This window comes from Pseudoliparis swirei, chromosome 6, assembly GCF_029220125.1.
Source record: "Pseudoliparis swirei isolate HS2019 ecotype Mariana Trench chromosome 6, NWPU_hadal_v1, whole genome shotgun sequence".
Classification (NCBI taxonomy): Eukaryota; Metazoa; Chordata; class Actinopteri; order Perciformes; family Liparidae; genus Pseudoliparis; species Pseudoliparis swirei.
The window spans coordinates 19851609-19857350 of NC_079393.1; the positions used below are offsets into that span (position 1 = coordinate 19851609).

At 45.0% G+C, this 5742-nt stretch overlaps 1 long non-coding RNA gene across 1 annotated transcript; it reads right to left on the reverse strand.

Moving 5' to 3' along the window:
- Nucleotides 1–1710: 1710 nt before the first annotated feature.
- LOC130195525 (uncharacterized) lies at nucleotides 1711–5263 on the reverse strand. The gene is made up of 2 exons (XR_008832079.1): nucleotides 3052–5263; nucleotides 1711–2200 (listed from the first exon to the last, which is right to left on the reverse strand). It is a non-coding gene; the product is annotated as an uncharacterized LOC130195525 (long non-coding RNA).
- Nucleotides 5264–5742: the final 479 nt, after the last annotated feature.

A 5742-nucleotide genomic window follows, 5' to 3' on the forward strand; every position in this document is an offset into this window, starting at 1 on the left:
ATGAATAGGACTATTGTGTATGTAGCAAACATGTTAAAAGAGTTTCAGACTACAATCACCATCTCAGAATATCCACGCCTCCACCTGTCAGGAGACCAAGTGATGGAGGTTTTAAATGCGAAAACAGCAAGGGGGTTGCTTTCTGTATTCACATCCAGTCAAAACAGGTACATATAATATAAAAACAACATATTGGGAGGATTTCCAACAATTAGGTTTTCATGAAGTAAGTCTGTAGGCCTATTACCCAAAATATTTAGTTGGTAGTGAGATGATGGTAGTTAAATATTTAAAGAAATTCAAGAGAACTCTTTGAATTCAGAGAGTGTATAGTTATACAAAATGTAATGTAGCGATCAAATAGCTGATTACCCGCCCCTTCACTATATCACTTGTAAGATAAAACCGTGTTGCTTCAAGGAAGCAATGAAACGTTCTGTAAGTGGACAAGGAAACAAGAAGTGGAAGTGCAGGGACATCACGAAGATTCTGCATCCGCACCGTGAGCATTAGCCTTTGATGGCATGGCGCCGTCTTCTTAATGCTTTCTGTTTGACTTAACCTCACCGAGCGGGAAACCGGAGGCTCCCACAGCTGTGGAGGAGAGAGGTACGTGCGAGTGCACGTGTGTGTGTGTGTGCGACAGTAACAGCATCAAAATGCATCCTCTCTCGCCTCTGAAAGCCTGCACGCTGCCCTCCACCCCTCTCCTCCCTCCTCCCCCCTCCTCATATCAGAGCTGTATCGTTTTGCAAACCTCTGCGGTGATGTTGTCAGGCTTCTTTCTGTGAAGTGGCCCCAGCCATAAAACAACAGTGACGTGAGTGATTGATCCAGCAATGAAGATGGCAATACTCCTCTGCATCAATATGAAGGCAGCCTGCGGGACTGGAGCCCTTTCAGACAGCTCTCTGTTTCTCCTCAGAGGAAAAATCCATACACAATTGATGGCAGTTCAAAGAGAGGCTTTATTGTGGGATATCAAATAAAACATCAGAGAACACAGAGAACGGGAGAGGGAGAGAGAGCGAGAGATAGAATGAAAGAGTGCATGTGAGTGAGTGAGAGAGTATGGGTGTGAGAGAGGGGGAGACTGAAAGAGCGATCTGCATTTTGCTTTATCTCCTTTTTGCACCTGAATGGTAATGAACGGGCTCCGGTGAAATGAAGAGACTTCATCGTTTTCCAGAGGACTTGCAAACAGCAAGTGGATGTCAACAGTATCTATGGCACAATTACACGATATGATCCCACACAAGAGAAGGCTATGCAGATACAGAGACCAGGTGATTGTGTGCGAATGAAGACAGCCTAGATAGGCCGGTAAAGGTGTTAAGTATTTATAGGGTTATTTCAGGGTATAAGAGAGCAGTGTAAGTAAGAGCGAGAGATATCAGTCGTTTCCTGTCTGTTCTCTGCAGCTCGGCCTCCGGCAAACCCCGTTACGATTTCATCAGCACTGCTTCTAATCCACTTACTTAATGAAATACATAATTAACACATCTTAATTGTGGTAGGAGCAGTTTTGACTGAAATCATTTCCTGTGGCCACTGTTGCTGTAATTGAATGTGTTCTTCACACCCAATCAAGACCGTGGGGTTTAGGCTGAGGTTCATTTGTTTTCTCATTCTTATGCTTTTGTTTTTCTTCTTCATGTCTGATTGTTGTACCATTTGTTGCACTTGCACACAGAAATCTGACTTCAGTAATCACATTTTGATTGGTGTTTACTTTATGAGACATACAGTTACACTCATTAATCCAGGATGGAACATTATTTCTTCCATTTTTACATCTTTTGTTTCCTTTTGTTTGGTCTGAAACAACTGATGAGATTTTGACAACATTTTTGCAGTTATGTAATTCACTGCTGCGGAAACAATCTGTTTAATTATACTCAACAGTCCAGATGAGTTTCCAACATTACAAGTCAAAACATGTATTGTATAATGTGTTGTGTTTCATTCATACAGTGTTTAATGTTCCCTTGCTTTCTTTTCATTCTGACTCTCGCGCTCCGTCTCTGTTTTGCTCTTTGGTCGTGATTGATCGGCGTGTCAGGTATGATGGGGCATCACGGTGTTAGAGCGGGTTTGCAGCTCAGTCATGTGACCGCAGCAGATGGCACAGCTGAGTATTAAAGTGGGTTCACCTGCTGTTTGCTCTCCTGCTTCCTGCTTTACTGCTATCAAATAGCACCTAGGGAAGGCAAAAGGAGGGGAGGAAGGAGCAAGGGAGAGAGGGAGATGGAGCAAAAGTTGCAAGTCAGACAGGGAGGGAGAGCAGGTTTAATAAAGACAGCAAGAGAGGGCACAAATGGGAGGGATGGATAAAGACAAGATGACATGAAGGGAGGATGAGTTAGGAGGAGGGAGGGATGTGTGATCCTGCAAATAGAGGGGGTGAAAACGAAGAAGCACTAAAAATGAATGTGCTGTATTCCTATAATGATCTCTTACTCTTAATCACCCTCAGCATTGTTCCCTCTCTGCCTCTCTCTGTCATAAGGCTCAAATCATAAGCTCGTAATGACGGGATGTGGTCTAGGATCCATTTAACACCCGTTCCAGACCAGTGGATGAGTACAGATAGAGGGGCTGAAGAGACACACAAAGTAACTAAGACGGATCACATTGCCTGGTGACTCCAAGGGACATCCTCTGTGTAATTCTCTTAGTGAAGCATAATATCATTTATCCCGCAAATTGACATTTGACCTGCAGTGTGCCCGTGTCGCTCACAGTTCAGGACTCTGGGAGTGCACTTGAAGGGCAGAACACGCATTCACGATGACACACAATGTGGTTATAGCACATGCATAGACACGCATTGCATTTTACACGCATACCTGGACTGTAGACACAAATGCGGCCGCACGAGCACAAGTGCACACGGATAAGCGACGCATCATTCACACATACACACACATGCTCATTACACATGCACGACCAGCACACGGCGTCGTGGGCATTGCTGACTAATAGAAGCACTCTACGCAGCGTGCAAACATAAGCACGTTATCAGTGATGAATTCCACCACACCTACCCACCTTGACAGCAGTCCAAGCGACAGCCTCCTCGGCTGCTATCTGCCCTCTACAGCCCTGCTCCTGGGCTGTTTGCGAGTGAGTGGCAGGTGTGTGTAAATGCTGGTGCCGATATGTCACAGGCACCAATCTGCAGTCCCCGGGGATTGTACTGGGAGTTCAGCCTGAGTATCACACCGCGGAGAAAACAATTTCTGCTGCCAATACTCCCGCGCAGATGAGAAATGCTTTAATATTTGCTGCTGCTTTATGGCCACGGCTGTGACAGTGATGGAGAAAATGTCAGCTTTTTCCACCCTTAAATGCCACTCTTTGTCTCAGTCTGTTTCTTTTCATTGATCTCTGCCTCTGCCTCGGAATCAATAAGGTCCACCAAACAGTCGCTTGTCTGAGAATGCTTTGCCGCTTTCCCCCCCTCAGACCTTTCAGCGATACAGGATTTCGCACTTTACTTTCTTTGCCTAATTAGTTATCCAATACGGGCCCAGCTTGTGTACGGCAACACGTACAAAGGGAGAAATACTATTGTAATTCCACAGCTTATTTAGTTGTCAGTCACTGGAAGGAATCTGTGCACCCCACCGCCTCCAGAGAATAGACTAATGCAGACATTGTGTTTAAGGAAATGTGTATGCTCACTTTACTTTCTTTGTCTCCGAGTTGCAGTTGTGTGTGTTTTGTCTAACTGCAGCAACATTTACTTCACTAACAGCACCACAAAAAAAGGGACAACAATAGCTCCCTTCTTCCCTCCAGCAACTCCAGAGCTCAGCAGTCGCTTGTCAATAGCAACTGACCCAAACTTGCACCCTCACTGGGTGAAGGGTAATTCAGTCACTGTTGCCACTCAGCTGCAGTCCCTCTTCGGCGCTCCCCTCTGGTGTTGCTGCAGAGAGGGAAGAACAAAAGAGATAGAGCAGTCACAGTTTAAGGCTGGAACAGGATGGTGGATGTTCGCCATTGACCGTGGCCCTTAGGAGCGGAGCGCTGCTGGAGCATGTGTCAATCCTGATCGGATATCTGGGACGTCGGTTTAATAGACACAGGAAATGATTCAGACAGACATTGTTTTGTGTTCTGCTTTTAAGTCACCGACACATTTCATCAGATGACTGAAAGTTTAAGATTAAAATGAGCAACAATAGGTCCATTTAGCGGAATCGTTGATGCCGGGGTCATTCGGGGGCCGTCAGGGAGAGTGATGATATAATATAACGCATCACTTCCCTTACATGTCGACAGGGCAGACAATTAAAGGTTTGTTCTCAGAAGAAATGTCTCCCATTCCTGAGGGTTAGAGGAGGAGGAAGAGGAGGGGACATGAAACCGATGCCTCCTGGGACTTACCGGACGACGTATTGTTTTTATAGACATGTGTCGATGCACATACACATTCGGTGTAATTCTGAGAATTCATTATCTTACAGAATATAACAATAGATAAAGTCTTGTAATTAATCGTTTCATAAAGAAAGGAAACAGATGTACAATACCTGGAAGCACCAAACTCCACGCATGCTGCAGGCAGTCACAGGTTAATGTTTGAAGGGGTTTACGACTCACTTTAACAATTGGCATGTTTTCCCTGAGGCCTCCTACAATTCAATCAATAGTTACAACATGAGCAGCTGTCTCCAAAATGCCTTTTCTGACCTTTCATGTTAGCCTGACTCTCAAACTGTGCAAGCAAACAAGTTGTACTCCTCGTGTACAATAGGGAAGCGAGCGCTCCGTAACAACAAATGGCTGACTGGCTTCAGGGAACTCCAATAGTCAGTGAGGTTTTACACTAATGAACATTGTGTTAACCTCTTTAAAGGATTTGTTCCACATTTATGGAAATACACTTAATCTCTTTCTTGCCAGGGGTTAGATGGGAAACTTGACACCACCCTTAAATTGTAGAATAAACACTGTAAACTAGGGGAAATGGATAACCGAGCTCTGTTCAAAGGAAGCTACAATCACCTAAATCATCTACTCCAGCACCTCAACAGCTCACTGATTAACACGCTAGATTTCACGGCCGTGCACAGCGACTTCCTGGTAACACTTCCGGTGTTGTACAAATGAAACAAGCAACATATAATGTTTTAGGAGGAGCTTGTAAAATACATTTGTACCTTTCAAAAGGCTGTTTCCACCAGCTCCTGGTCTTCATGCTATGCTAAGCTACAGTCTCAGTATGATTCTCAAAAGAGCAACAGAGAGGTGAACAAAGAACAGAAGCAGCTGACGATGTGACTCATGTAATGATATACCGCCGCACATGATAATCACCCAAAGGTCGAGGCAGAACCTTTCTGATTTTCATAAAGGTAGTTATTTTTTATCAGGTGATTCTGATTTTGTGTAAACCTTCCTCTGTTAAAAAAATGTAACTAAATGTTGTCTTGTTTTACTAATCTACCGCTGATCATCCAAACAATTCAGCCTACACGTTTTGTGCTTCAGAGACCACCTTGTAATCCCGCAGCATCGTTGACACATGGACCCACGCTGTGCACGAGGCAGCTCCTTGAGAAAACATGAGCCTGATGGCGTGAGTACACCAGGTCTTCAGAACACTGAGGTGCCGCAGCCTGTCAAAGCGGACCAGTGTCAGGTGACGAGGCATCGCGCCACCTCAGAGGGAAACGGCCCAGCGACGTCTCTGCCGATGACCACGGGCCGCAGCTTTGTCCCTCCATCACA